General features: G+C 39.9%; 1 non-coding gene across 1 annotated transcript; it reads right to left on the bottom strand.

Moving 5' to 3' along the window:
• Positions 1-377: 377 nt before the first annotated feature.
• Positions 378-484, bottom strand: LOC112308260 (U6 spliceosomal RNA). The gene has a single exon (XR_002975157.1). It is a non-coding gene; the product is annotated as a U6 spliceosomal RNA (small nuclear RNA).
• Positions 485-16,401: the final 15,917 nt, after the last annotated feature.

Consider the following 16,401-nt stretch of genomic DNA (forward strand, 5'->3'; position numbering starts at 1 on the left):
TCTTCTGTCCCCCTGGGTTTATAGTGTGAACTGCTGTGGTAGAATACCTGTGAGATTCAGTGGTACAGTCTCCTTGATCTCCCGATCTTACTGATCTTGGGCTGTGGTTTATGTTGGCTCCCTGTATGTGTTTAGTTTTTGGTTCTTGTTGAGACTTTCTTTGGTTGGTCTTTCCCACCAGCTGGTTATCTGCGGTCAGTCAGTTCCCCACATCTTGTTTTCTGTTTTGCAAGTGTGGGCAGGTTGTGTTGGAGCTTGTTCTTCTGTATGTGCAAGGTTTTGAGACTTCTGTCTTGCTCTTGTTCAGTTGTTTGTTCTTATTATTTTCTTCACTATTTAGTTGTATTTCCAGATAGGTCCTAGGTTGAGTTAGTGTGAAAAATATAGAATGCTTCATGAATGTACGTGTCATCCTTGTGTAGCGGCCTTGCTAATCTTCTCTGTATCATTCCAATTTTAGTATATGTGCTGCCGAAGCGAGCACCCTTTACTATTTCTGCTGACCAGTCAGTTGTTAATGTTTTTGTGGTTCTGTTGCATGTGATGAATCATTTTTCCACTGCTTTTTTTAAAGATTTTTTTTTTTAATTTTTGGTTCTTTTCATTGTGACTATGTTGTCTCTGGGTGTACATTTCTGCATTTATCCTGCTTAGAGTTCCTTAAACATATTGGATGGCTAAATTAGTGGTTTTCAGCAGATTTGATACTTTTTTCAGCTATTATTCTTTTGAGTAATTTTTGATTCAAGTATAAACCTACCTTCACTACCTCATAATCAGGTCTTAATATTGATTGTTGTGTTTTTTTACTGACAAGATAGAAACAGAGTCATGGATACATGGAACAGACTGACAGCTGTCAGTGGGAGGTGGAATAAGGACTAATTGAAAGAAGGTAAATGGATTTTCCAAAGAACATATGAATCCTCTGCATGACCCATAGACACAGACAACAGTTGTGGTGGCCAGAAGGAAGGTGGTATGGGGGCTAGGTAAAGGTGGGCAAAGGCCTAGGGAGAGTGATGGGCATGTCTGCAATAGTGTCAGCAATAACAATAAAGCTGAAAAACACAACCAAAAAAATTGGACCCAAGAGGAACACACCAAGACACATCATAATTAAGTTATCCAAGATTAAAGATAAGGAGAGGATCTTAAAAGCAGCAAGAGAAGAGGACAGTTACCTACAAAGGAGTTCCCATAAGACTATTAACAGAATCTCAAAAGAAACCTTTCAGGCAAAAAAGGGCTTGAAAGAAGTATTTGAAGTCATGAAAGGCAAGGACCTACATCCAAGATTACTCTATCCAGAAAAGCTATCCTTTAGAATGGAAGGGCAGATAAAGTGCTTCCCAGATAAGGTCAATTTGAAGGAGTTCATCATCACCAAGCCTTATATGAAAGGTTAAAGGGACTTAGCTAAGAAAAGAAGAAGATAAAAACTATGAACAGTAAAATGACAACAAAATCAGAACTATAAACAACTGAACCTCAAAAAAACAAAAACAGGAAGAAAATGGAAGTGAGATAGGTGGGAGTGGAGTCCACTTCCCCTCGGCACCAGTGAAACTTCTAGCTGATCTGAGGAACAGAGTGAACAGCCAATGGTATTCCAGCATATATGAAGATCAGAGAGCAAAGATAGAGGACATTGAAAGATCAGACAGTAAGAAGAGTATTTAAGGACAATAAGGTCCCTGGGACCAGCACAGGGACCAGGGCAGCTGAAAAAACCTGGCTGGGGCACAGGTCTTCTGCAGGATTCTTGAGAGAGAGCCAGGCTGGGCTGTGTGAGAGGCCAGGTGCTTGTCTGGACCAGAGGGGCTTGAATAGGAGGAATTTCGTGAAAAGAAAAAGATAAAATAGAGGCACTCAGCGGCTGTTTAGAGAATTCTCCACAGCAGCCATGGCCTCTTTCACCCCTACCCCCTCAGCCCCTGGACTATGAACACTGGATAAGCAACCCCAGCACACACCTGAATCCCAGTTGGCGCATGTTGGGAACTGCCCTGCCTGTTTTCAAAAGCTGTAACCCCCCATGGTTAAGGCTTAGTCAGAGTTGGGAACATAAGCCACTAAGGAGACAAAGCTTATCTCCCTGGCAGGTGTGCCATCTCTGCCCACTTCACCCTGCTTGGCCCTGAGCTTGACCAGTTAGCCAAATATGGGTAAGATTCCTCAAGGGAGGAGCAACCTAAGACTGGCTCTGGTCACCAGGAATAAGCTCGCAGGGAAGGACTCGAGGTACTATAGAAAAAGGGGGTGATGGACCCTCACCCCTAGGCTTCGAAATAGCCTGAGTCCTCATTCTGTCTGCAAGAAGTCTCCTAATCTCTTGTCTGCCTTACTCCCTTGCCTGACTTAAGCCTGAAACAATGACAGAGGGCAGTGCAGTCCTGTGCTGGGAGGGGCGGATTCCCTGGGGAATCAGACCTAAGAGCAAATACATACATTCCTGTGAAACCTACTTAATTAGTACCCTCAGCTTAAAAGATAAGATTCCAGACCTGAGATGAGTCTGGCACCTAAAGTTTTATAGCCCTCTAACTAAATGTCTGTAACTCAGAATAAACCCTCAAATTTCTCTGTAAATTATGTATTGTTTAACCCTTACTGGCTGACAATGATTGATGAGCTTTATCTGTATTCCTGTGTGAATGAACCTAATAAAAGCCCATGGGAAAAAAGGCTCAGGGCCCTTCTCCTTTGAGAGATTGGCCACCTCTCCTCCCCAAGAAGATCATGTCTTAGTAGACTTATTCTTCATCCATGGCGGACAGGGGCTGCAATAATGCGCCCCGACAGGTGCACACATGGATCAGAGGCCTGGGTGCACAAACTGAAACCCCGGGTGGGTATGCACACTGATCAGCACCCTGGGCACCCACACCTGAAACTCCGGGTTGGTGCGCACTCTGATCAGCAGCCCAGCTGCCCAGGCACACGGGCCCAACGCCTGGGATTAGTGGGGACGAAGATCAGCGACCTGGACGCCTGGGCACACAGGCACAAAACCACCGGGTGGGTGCATACCCTGATCACTGGCCTGGGTGCCCACACCTGAAGCCCAGGCAGTGCGAACCCTGATCAGTGCCCTGGGTGCACACACCTGAAACCTCTGGTGAGTGTGAACGCTGATCAACGGCCTGGCTGCCCACGGGCGACCATGCCTGAAGCACCAGGGGCAGAACACCTCTGACCTAGCCCATGCACACAGAGCCCTGCAGGCCCTACTCGCTCTCTAGGAGGAAGGCAGAATGCTCAGCAGACGGGAGCTGTAGGGCTAGGGGAGACTGCACTCCCTGAAAAGACTTAACCCAGTAAGGGGCTAAAATACCCTCAAGGAACACCAGGAGCCCCTAGCATCTAGGACAGCAAAGAGCAAGAAGGTGGAGTGTGAGTTGCCCCTAATTGGTGCACATCAAGGACAGCACAACTGGTGGACTACAGGCCTAGGGGGGAGTAAAAAGACCCTGAGGAACTGGACTGGAGGGTGGACAACAGCAGAGAGAGTGTAGCTGAGAAAGGGAGAAAAGTGAAACCAATCCCTCCACATACCCCCTCCCGTTTCACAGAAAGGAAGACAAGCAGAACTGACCTCACCAGTTTAAAGCCAGGAGAAGACTTTCCTTTTCCCTTTTTTTTTCTCTTTTTTTTCTTTCTATTTTCAAACAGGTGAGACAATAAAACCTGAAGCTCTGAAAAGACCAGTGTTAGACCTTGTTATACGCATAAACGACAGTCCAAGAACAGTGAGCTCAGGAGATTAAGGAGAGAGCACCACTGAATCCCACTGACATTCTACAATAAAAGTCATACTATAAACCCAAGGAGGCAAAACAGATCAATTTAAGAAGCAGAAGCTAACAAGAAGAGTCTCACAAACAATGGGAAGACAAAGAAACAATCCCCAAATGAAAGGAAAGGAGGAAGCCTCAGAAAGAATGCTAACTGAAAAAGAGGAGAGTCAGCTATCAGATATTGAGTTCAAAGAATTGGTTGTCAGGAAACTCACTGAGCTCACAGAGAACTACCAGAAACTAAAGGGAAACTACAGTGAACTCACTGCGAACTGTATCAACATGAAAAAGGAAATAGAAACTGTCAAGAAGGGCCAAGAGGAAATGAAGAATACAATTTCTGAATTGAAGAACACAGTAGAAGGGATCAAAAGCAGACTTCATGAAGCAGAGGATCAGATCAGCGAGCTGGAGGACAAAGTAGAAAAAAACACCCAGAATGAGCAAGAAAAGGAAAAGAGGCTCAGAAAGAATGAAGAGGGATTAAGGGAAATGCGGGACAACATGAAAGGAAATAATATCTATATAATAGGGATACCAGGGGGAAGAAGAAGAGCAGGGGAGAGAAAACCTGTTTGAAAAAGAAATGAGGGAAAATTATCCTAATCGCGTGAGAGAAAAAGTCACCCAAATCCAGGATACACAGAGAGTCCCAAACACGAGGATCACAAAAAGGCCCACTGCAAGACAAGTCATAATTAAAATGGCAAAATTCCAGGACAAAGAAAGGATCTTAAAGGCAGCAAGGGAGAAAAGGGAAGTAACATACAAGGGAGCCCCAATAAGGATAGCAACTGACTTCTCAAAGGAAACGCTCAGAGCCACAAGAGAATGGCAAAAAATATTCCAAGTAATGAGAACCAGAGGACTGCAACCAAGGCTACTTTACCCAGCAAGGCTCTCAATCAAGATAGAAGGCCAAATAAAGAGCTTCCCAGAAAAAAGAAGTCTAAAAGAATACACCTCCACCAAACCAGCTCTGCAAGAGATCTGAAAGGGACTGCTTTAAGGAAAGGAAGGAAAACAGAGAGAGGAACACAGGTAGGAAAAAATGGAAATGAATAACTACCTATCAAGAATAACCTGAAATGTAAATGGATTACATGCTCCAATCAAAAGACATAGAAAAGCTGAATGGATAAGAAAATATGAACCACACATATGCTGCCTACAACAGACCCACCTCAGGACAAAAGACCAACACAGACTGAAAGTGAAGTGCTGGAAACAAATTTTCCAAGCAAATGGACAGGGAAAAAAAAAAAAAGCAGGGGTAGCAATATTCATATCAGACAAATTAGACTTCAAAAAAAGGGCCATAAAGAGAGACCCAGAAGGTCACTTCATAATACCCAAAGGCAGAATCCACCAAGAAGACATAAACATTGTAAATAAATATGCACCCAACATAGGAACACCCAAATGCATAAAGAAAATTTGGAGGACTTCAAGAAAGATATTGACAGCAACACAATTATAATAGGGGACTTTAACACCCCACTGTCAAAAATGGTCAGGTCTTCCAAACAAAATATCAAAAAGGATATTGTGTCACTGAATAATACCCTAGATGAAATGAACTTAACTAATATATAGAGAGCTTTTCACCCTCAAAAAGCAAAATACACATTCTTTCCAAGTGTACATAGAACATTTTTAAAGATAGGCCACATGATAGGACACAAAGCAAGCCTCAACAAATTCAAGAAAATGGAAATCATACCAAGCATTCTCTCAGACTACTAGGGACTGAAACTAAAAACCAACCCCAAAGGAGAAATCCCAAAACACTAAAAATCATGGAGATTGAATAGCATTCTTTCAAACATTGAATGGGTCAAGAACGACATTAGGGAAGAAATCAAAAACTTTCTGGAAACAAATGAAAACGAACTCACAACAACGCAATACTAATGGGACACAGCTAAGGCAGTCCTGAGAGGGAAGTTCATAGCAATACAGGCCTACCTTAAAAAGATAGAAACATTTCAAACAAACAAACTAACCCTTCACCTACAAGAACTAGAAGAACAACAACAAAGACAGCCCAGAGAAAGTAGAAGGGAGGAAATAACCAAGATCAGAGCAGAGTTAAATGACATAGAGACTAAAAGCACAATCCTAAGGATCAATGAATCCAGGAGCTGGTTCTTTGAAAAGATAAACAAAATAGACAAGCCTTTAAGTAGGCTCATCAAGAAAAACAGAGAATATTCAAATCAACACAATTAGAAATGAACTAATAGAGATTACAACTGATACCACAGAAATACAAAGGATCGTAAGATATTACGACGAACAACTGTATGCCAAGAAATTTGAAAACCTAGGTGAAATGGACACATTTCCAGAAAAATATAATCTTCCAAAACTGAATGAAGAAGAAGCAGAAAACCTGAACAGACCAATCAGAGCAAACGAAATTGAAGCAGTCATCAAAAAACTCCCAACACACAAAAGCCCTGGACCAGATGATTTCCCAAGAGAGTTCTACAAAGCATTTAAGGAAGAGCTAACCCTTATCCTTCACAGACTATTCGAAAAAATCCAAACTGATGGAAGACTCCCCAACAATTTTTATGAAACCAGCATCATCCTAATCCCAAAACCAGATAAAGACACAATGAAAAAGAAAACTTCGGGCCAATATCGCTAATGAACATAGACCCTAAAATTCTCAAAAAAAATATTGGCAAATCACATCCAGCAATACATTAAAAATTTCATACACCATGACCAAGTGGGATTCATCGCAGGGATGCAAGGATGGTACAATATTCGCAAATCAATAAACATAACACATCACCTCAACAACAGCAAATACAAAAATCACATGATCATATCAATAGATGCGGGAAAAGCATTTGATAAGATACAGCAACCATTTCTGATAAAAACAGTCAGCAGAGTGGGAATAGAGGGAGCATTCCTCAACATAATAAAGGCCATATATGAGAGACCTACAGCAAACATCATACTCAATGGACAAAAACTTAGAGCTTTTCCACTATGATCAGGAACAAGACTAGGATGCCCTCTCTCACCACTCCTATTTAACATAGTATAGGAAGACCTAGCTACAGCAATCAGACAAGAAAAAGAAATAAAAGTTATCCAAATTGGAAAGGAGGAAATGAAACTGTCACTGTTTGCAGATGACATGATACTGCACATGGAAAATCCTGTAGACTCCACCAAAAATCTACTCGACCTAATAAAAGAATTTGGCAAAACACCTGGATACAAAGTGAATACACAGAAATCTAAGGCATTCCTGTACACCAACAATGAAACAGCAGAAACAGAAATCAGGGAAAAAATCCCAGTTAATATAGCAACAAGAAAAATAAAGTACCTAGGAATAAACCTAACCACGGAGGTAGAAGACCTGTACTCAGAAAACTACACAACACTGAAGAAAGAAATTAAAGAAGACACAAACAAATGGAAGCATGTACCATGCTTATGGATTGGAAGAATTAACATCATCAAAATGGCCATACTGCCCAAAGCGATTTATAGATTCAGTGCAATCCCTACTAAAGTACCCATGACATACTCCACAGATATAGAACAAATATTTCATACATTCATGTGGAACCATCAATGACCCCGAATAGCTGCAGCAATTTTGAGAAAGAAGAACAAAGCAGGAGGGATCACAATACCTGTCATGAAACTGTAATACAAGGCCACTGTAATCAAAACAGCCTGGTACTGGCATAAAAACAGGCACATAGACCAATGGAACAGAATAGAGAGCCCAGAAATAAACCCAAGTCTTTACGGTCAATGAATATTTGACAAATGGGACACCAGCATTAAATGGAGCAAAAACAGCCTCTTCAACAGATGGTGTGGGGAGATCTGGACAGCTACGTGCAAAAAAATGAAACTCGATCACCAACTTACACCATACACAAAAATAAATTCGAGGTGGGTAAAAGACTTAAATGTAAGTGTAGCACCATAGAAGTCCTAGAGGAAAACATTGGCAGGAAAATCTCAGACATTCCCCGCAGCAACATCCTCACAGACACGTCCCCTAAAGCAAGAGACACAGAAGACAGAATAAACTAATGGGACCTCATCAAAATAAAAAGCTTCTGCATGGCTAAAGAAAACAGCATTAAAATACAAAGAGAACCAGCAATATGGGAAAACATATTTGCCAATGATACACCAAACAAGGGCCTGATCTCCAAAATATATAAAGAACTCACACGACTCCACTCCCGGAAGTCAAACACCCAGTGAAAAAATGGGCAAAGGACTTAAACAGATACTTCTCCAAGGAAGACATACAGAGGGCCCATAGACATATGAAAAGATACTCAGCATCACTAGCCGTCAGAGAGATGCAAATTAAAACCAGAATGAGGTACCACCTCACACCAGTCAGAGTGGCCAACATAAACAAATCCACAAACAAATGTTGGAGAGGATGCAGAGAAAAGGGAACCCTAGTGCACTGTTGGTGGGATAGCAGACTGGTGAGGCCACTGTGGAAAACAGTATGGATTTTCCTCAGAAAACTAAAAATGGAACTGCCCTTTGACTCAGAAATTGCGCTGCTGGATTTACACCCTAAGAACCCTGAAATACCAATCCAAAAGAGCCTATGCACCCCAATGTTCATAGCAGCACAATTTACAATAGCCAAGTACTGGAAGCAACCTAAGTGCTCATCAGCAAATGAGTGGATCCAATAACTTTGGTGCATTTACACAATGGAATTCTATGCAGCAGAGAGAAAGAAGGAGCTTATACCCTTTGCAACAGCATGGATGGAACTAGAGAATATTATGCTAAGTACAATAAGCCAAGCGGTGAGGGACAAATACTATATGATCTCACCCTTAACTGGAACATTATCATAGAAGAAAAATGGAAACAAAATACACCCAGAGACATTGAAGTTAAGAACAATCTAACAATAGCCAGGGGGGAGTGGGGTGGGGACAGTGGGAAGAGGGGATTACAGGAACTACTCTATAAAGGACACATGGACAAAATCAAGGGGTAGGGTGGAGGTCGGGGAGGGAGGTGGGTTCAGCTGCGGTGGGGTGGAAGGATGGGGAGAAAAGGCATACAGCTGTATTTGAATAACAATAAAAATTAATTAAAAAAGAAAACTAAGCAAACCATAGTACAGGAACAGAATCACTGATGTGGACATCACATGGAGGATTGTGAGTGGGCAGGGGGTCGGGGAGAAAGGGAGGAAAGTACAGGGAATTAGAAGAATAAATGATAAGTGCAAAATAGGCAGAGGGAGGTTAAGAATACTGTTTGAAGTGGAGAAGCCAAAGAACATATATGCATTACCCCTGGACATAAAGTAAGTGGCGGGGAATGCTGGAGGTTGCAGGGCAGAGGGGGATAAAGGGGAGACAAAAATGAAACTATTATAGCATAGTCAATATAATATACTTAAAGGTAATAAAAAGAAATTGTATATATATATATATATATATATATATATATACAATGGAATATTAGTCATAAAAATGAATGGAATCTTGCCATGTGTGAAAACATGAATGGACCTGGAAGGTATTATGCTAAGTAAGTCAGACAGAGAAAGACATATACCATATGAAGAAAGAAAACAGAATCAAACTCATAGAAGCAGAGAACCTATTGATGGTTGCCTAATGGGAGGGGATTAGGGAGTGGCAGAAAAAGGGGAAGGGATTAAGATATGTAAATTGCTAGTTATAAAAACAATCACAGAAGTGTAAACTACAGCAGAAGAAATATGGTGAAATATTGTAATAACTACCATGTCCTGTATTCAGCCTCATATGCATGCTCCAGGCCAGAGAAAGGTAAAGGAAACAGCAAGAGGAACCTGGAACTGTGTATAGTAAGAAAGCAAATATTGCCTGAAACCTTTCCCAAACTTTCTTTACATCTCATTCATCATGAACTACATCACATGGTTATCCCTAACTTCAAGGAACATTAGAAAACATTGCTTTTTCTTGGAACATTGTTATGTGGACAGAATTGAATTTCTTTAGTAAAGAAGATGGGGAGAATGCATATTAGACTAACAGGACTTGTTACATCAGGTGCTACATTAATATAGTGAAAAAAAAAGTATAAAACCAAGCAGTCACTCACTCATAATCTTGCTCAGACAGAAGACTAAAGCACTATATACCAAAATGTTAGCAATGTTTACATTTTAGGGGTAGGATTCAGGTGTCTTAATCTTATTTATAATATTCTATATTCTCCAAGTTCTTTTTACAATGAACATATACTACTCTCATGATTAGGTAAGTATGTTTTTTAAACAAAAGTGTACAGATATTTCATTTCTGCTGTGGTTATAACAGAAAGCATTGGAAGACAACCTATATCTTCATCGACAGAGATCTGATTAAATAAGTTATGGTATATTTATACAATGTGATTTATAAACACTTTTAAAAATGAAACACATCTAAAGGTACTGTCATAGGTAATGTTTAAGTTATATAAAGTGAAAAAAGTTTCAGAATAGTATGATCCCATTTATTCTTTTAAAATATAGACAATTTTGAACATAGGTAGATATCCTTACATGCATTGAAGGTGGTAGGCAAGATTATCCCCTAAGTGTTAACTGTTTTCTTGGGGGAGCAGTATTGAAGGAGGGAGAATGTATTCTTTATTTTTTAAAAAATGAACACAATTGTTATTATTTGAACTGTTTTTACAACAAGAATACAATGTTTATCATTCAATCTAAAGATATTAAAAATAAACAAAAATTCAAATTATTTCAATAAAGGGTTGTGGACTCTAAAGGCTTAAAGTTCTGGTTTGAAGACAGTAACTTTTGTTCCTTTTGGGTACAGTGGAGCATTTGCAAGTGTGGGATCTTGCACTCCACAACTTCAGAAATGTGCTGTTAAATAAATGAACGGACATAGCACATGGATATCAGTGAGGAAAGGGACCACATACTAACAGAGTAGGGAGGGTGGTTGCAGATCAAAAGGTGTATTGCATTAAAAAAGGTGATTCCAAACTTTAAACACCATAAAGACTATACTTCAGGAGTTAGCAGTCAAATCCTTTTCCTTGCTAGTCTTGGTGGATATCACCTTAATATTTGCTTTAACTCTTGATAGCCAGAAAAGCTCCTATTGTGGTTCTGCAAGCTATTTGCAACCTTTCACAGGCTCTTTCTTTCCTGGGAGATAGAGACAGATGACATGATGAAGGAAAATGCACAGTCCCTATTCTCTTTCTGCAGTCAGAAGGGCCAAGATTAGCCCTCAGAAACAACTGCAGTGTTAATATACATGACATGAAAAAGGCTCCTGACAAGGGGAAATGAGATCATGATTTCAAAATGATCTTTCCCCATTTCTCTGGTTTAAATATGCCTAAGATGCTGAAGAGTGTTAGACAACATTTTATGCATAAAACCTACTCTTGCAGTGGTCCTGGGAAAATATTTCAATTAAAAACACTGAACTTTTAGCATTTCTGCCAAAGTAGCCTTATTTGTGTGTGTGTGTGTGTGTGTGTGCCTTTTGCCTTTTGTAAGGCAACAGAATAAAACAAGCAGCTTCTACCCCCAAGACTACACATTCTTTTTTTGGCAGCTCTATTTACGCATCTGATTTATATGGTTTGTTTAATTGAAAGTATAAAGAATTTTCCTTTCAAATTCTTTCCTACATTCTGATTCCTGATATCCAGGCCTCAAGGATATCTTCATCTGCTTCTTTTAATCTCCCAGAGAAATCTGGAAGAGGCTCCCTTAACTTGTTTCCCTCTAATGTTAACCCACAATGGGAATGATAAGTCTGTTATTTCAGTTTCTGTTTTCTTCTCTGGCCACTTCAGAATCAGATATGAAAATTAATGAATATGTTTGCATAGTGCTTGGGAAGTCATTAAAGATATGGGAAATGAAGTATAAATTCTTATATTATATCTGTACATATTCTTTTGGAAATCATCTTGGGGATTCTGGAGCTCTAGTTAATACTGAAATGGCTTCCCTCTAGATTCACTAGTAGGAACAAAAAATTCACAGCTTGACATGGAAATGCCAGCAACAGTCAATACTTCTCTTTCCCTCTTGCAGGGTGTGCGATAGGACCCACTGTTCTTATATCCCCACCTCAGAAAGATTAGTGGGGTCCTCTGTGTGGAGTTTCTCTAGTACCATCATCAGCACACAGCCACAGATTCTGTTCTTCAGTCCACCATCTAGACTCAGCATGCCCACTTTCTGGAAGAAAAGGCCCTACCACCCTTTCTTTCTGGGCAACCTTTACCATCTTCAACTTGGCCAAGGCTGTGTGGCTGCTGGCCTGGAAACCACCCACTGGGGCAAAGTTGTTACATTTTGCGACATTGATGAGAACAAGATTTAGAATGGCATCTACTGCTAGGGGACTCTCAGAAAAGGCCCATGCCTGGGGTTCCGATCCTGCACTTCTGAGCTACCCATTTGCCCTTTGTCATCTTTGCAAAGCTGAATCTTTGGGGGTTGGGGGTAGCCATTGAGGGGAACCTGAGGCTTCTGCACCTACAAGAGGGTGAGGACTTCATTCACTTCCTCTGGAAGAGGCTCACAGAAGTTTCCTCCAGGCAAGGATTCAGACACTGCTCTGCAGTGTGACCATTTCACCTCCTTGCTGTCTCACTGGAACTTCTTTGAACTCCCCTTGTGATGTGTCCCTCCACAACATGCACCTTTTGAAGGAAGTGCTCCCTGGACCTGGCAGATAAGACAATGTAATTGTTGCATGTGCAGCCCCTCAGGAGAGGAGCCTTTCTCACCAGGGTGGCTGTGGAGGTCAGAGGTGTCACTGGAGGCCCAGGCCTGGTTCTCTTGGACCCCAGACCTTGGCTGCATGACTTTGCCAGTCTTTTTCACCTAAAATTTGAAACTTCTCATTTATTTCAGGAGGAAGGCAGTTTTAAGGCTTGAATGAAATGAAAGTTAATCTACAAAGTTTTTAAGAACTAAAAAATACTAATGTATTTAGTAAAATTTGCTTCTCAAGATTTTTTTATTAAATATATTTTGTGTACCTTTCCCCCCCTTGAAAATCAGCAATCTCCTTTTATGTTTCCTGAAAGAACAGCTCTGTGAATGTTTTCATGGGTTGTCAAACAAATATAATGAGACCGGTCTATGGCAGCATTCGGGAAACAGAGCAGCCAAGTCATGAAATTGTACCCTGTGCCATTTGTTGGTGTGCCTTACTTGCTGAACCAAGCTGCACAAATGTTTTGTTAAGCTCTCTACTGTATTGGCTTTTGAATAACCATTTCCCTCCATGTTCTATGTTGATTTGTGATGTCTTTAAACACTTACCATTTTCAGAGTTTTGGACAAAGGGGAATAATGCTTTGGTTCCAATATCAGTTCTCTTTATAGCACTGAACATGTAATCACAACTAAAATCTTGGTTTTTCTTTTCTCCTTGAGGATATAGGTATTGAAAAGAGCATTGGCTCAATCTTGTTGGTCTTATCCATCTGATATATGGTTGCTAATATGATATGATTAATAAGACAATTTGGCTATGATATTGTGGCAGTGTGGCCACAGAATATTGATTTAATCCACAGGCCCTTTTTCTCTTCTATTACTTTCCCCCACTTAGGTCCATTTTTCTTTAGTTTACAGTTATATATGACACCACCACATTTAAAAACTTTTGTTCAATTTTAATTTTTGACTGTCATAAAGTCCAAGCTTTAATGCACTGATATGCATAATTTCAAGTTGCTTTCCTCCCTACAACAACATAACAGCCAGATCTACAAGTTCCCAGTCTGGTTATTAATGTAATTCAACCAGCCAGTCAGATATCCAGTGCATTGCTCAGCCATAAACCGCAACAAAAAGCTAATTTGGTCAGTTATAGCAATTTTGTCTAAAGGTTTATAATTTGAGTAATGCTCTTTTAACAGACTAGTTTTTCCAGCATCCATTTTGGAAAGTGTATCTGGAAAATGGAGATACTATGGAAAATAGAGAAATAAAAGTAGAGAAAAGGGATATCATCTTTAGATGCATTTACCATATTTGCCTCCAGTTCTGTTTTTAGCATTTGACTGCATACTCTGTTCAAACCCAGATAAATTATTGCTTCCCACAGGTCATCATCATTCTTTCCACTCATCTCAAAGCCATTCATCATCATCTCCAAAGTGTGTTTTGACTTATGCTAAACTTTGAAAGGATACACTCAAAGTTGGAGTTGAAATATTATGAGACTAGATGCAGAAATTAAATGTTTGCCTTTGTTCATGGATGTTCCCCAAATTCAATTATGTACATTGACGCTTCTGCCACATGCCATTCTGTTCCTTTTGTATAAAAACACCCCTTGATTTCCTTGAACAACTGGTTAATTCTTCAAAATCCTTTGACATTCAAATTGTCAGTTTCTAAAATGTCTTCCCTGACTTCTTCCCATAGGTAATAAATAATTCAACAGTAGCTCTCCATTAGACAGAAAATGTATTTTGTTAAAGTCATTATCTTTCCTGGCTATCCCTAAGTCATTATTTAATCCTCACAACTATATCAAGAGGTAGATAATAATCCAATCAACCACAGAAGAAACTGCTCCTTAAAGAGATTAAGTAATTTTCTTAAGGCTACACAGCTAGTACATGGGAGAGGCAAGATTGGAACCCAAGTTCCATGGTCTATATACTAGGCTCCTATAGCATTGTTTCCCAAAAAGTGGCACATAAACCACTGCGGCTATGATACATGAATTCAGATAATGCATGAACATCTTTACACGAATTATTTTCTATCTATTCATTTTTGTGAAATACACAGAGAATAAGATAACAAATCAGTTATCACCATTTTACTAAATTTGCTTCATATTTTTATTTGGAAGGAATAAAACATTATACATAGCTGAAGACCTCTTTGCTGCACTCCCAGATCTCATTCCTCTCCAACCTTCGTCAGAAGTAACCACAATCCTAAATTTAGCAATTATCATTTCTTGTAAGCTTTTAAACTGCTATGTATGTATTTATTAATATACAAACATTGTTTTGCTTCTATTCAACCTTTTCATAAATAGGACACCGTATATGTTACTTTGAAGCTTGTTTTTTATGCTTCATTTTATTATTAATACCTATTTATTTGATACACATGGCCTTTGTTCCATCATGGTAGGTGCTGTAAACCGTTTGATTGTATCCATATGTCACATTTATTTATACATTCTCCCCTTTACAAACATATAAATTACTTCCAATGTTTCATATTACAAATAATGCTGCACTTAGCATTCCTGTGCATGTCTCTTTGTGTACATGTGTTATATTTTTCTCTAGGATACAAACCACAAAGCAGAATGACTAAGACATAGGTTATTCAAGGACTGTCTGGAAAGTATATAGATATGCACTATGAAAAATAGAGACATTTATTGAAGAAGATATACAAAATGCAAGAAACATTGTACATAGGACAATGACACCTCAGTCCCCTACAAAGTAGGTACATTGAGATCTCACATAGTCCTCCCAATTTCCATCAGCTACCCCATCATATTTTCCAAAATCTCACTGAGAGTCCAAAATCTCTTCCCTTTCAAAGGTGGTATTAGTTTTGGGAAAACCAGAAGTCACAGAGTGCCAAATCTGGGATTTGGAGGGGCTGAGTCACCTCGATGATTGGATGGTTCACAAAAAACTTCCATAAAAGACGTGATGTGTGAGTGGGCACACTGTTGTGAGAAAGCTGCCAGTCATCAGTTGCCCATAGCTGCCACCTGCTTAATCACCTGAATAGTTTCCGTGGAGGAATGTTCAAGATTAAGGCAAAATATTTTTCTTTTTCTTTTTGATTTCTTTAAATTACTTTATTGTTGTTCAATTACAGTTGTCTCCATTTTTTCCCACCACACCCCGCCCACCCCAGCCAAACTCACCTCCCTCCCTTGCTTCCATCCTCACCCTAGGTTTTCTGAAAGTGTCCCTTATAGTAGTTTCTGAAAATCCTTCTCGTGACAGTCCCCGCCACCCTCCCCTCTGGCTATTGTTACACTGTTCTTAATTTCAATGTATCTGGTTATACATTATTTGCTTTTTCTTGTTGTTGATTATGTTCCAGTTAAAGGTGAGATCATATGGTATTGGTCTCTCATGACCTGGCTTATTTCACTTAGCATAATGCTCTCCAGTTCCATCCATGCTGTCACAAAGGGTATAAGCTCCTTATTCCTCTCTGCTGTGTAGAATTCCACTGTGTAAATGAACGATACCTTTTTTTAATTTTTATTGTTATTCAAATACAGTTGTATGCCTTTTCTCCCCATCCCTCCACCCCACACCAGCTGAACCCACCTCCCTCCCCGACCTCCACCCTCCTCCTTGATTTTGTCCATGTGTTCCTGTAATCCCCTCTTCCCACTGACCCCACCCCACTCCCCCCTGGCTATTGATAGATTGCTCTTAACTTCAATGTCTCTGGTTATATTTTGTTTCCTTTTTTCTTCTATTGATTATGTTCCAGTTAAGGGTGAGATCATACAGTATTTCTCCCCCACCGCCTGGCTTATTGTACTTAGCATAATATTCCCCAGTTCCCTCCATG

Source organism: Desmodus rotundus, chromosome X, assembly GCF_022682495.2.
Source record: "Desmodus rotundus isolate HL8 chromosome X, HLdesRot8A.1, whole genome shotgun sequence".
NCBI classification, from domain to species: Eukaryota; Metazoa; Chordata; class Mammalia; order Chiroptera; family Phyllostomidae; genus Desmodus; species Desmodus rotundus.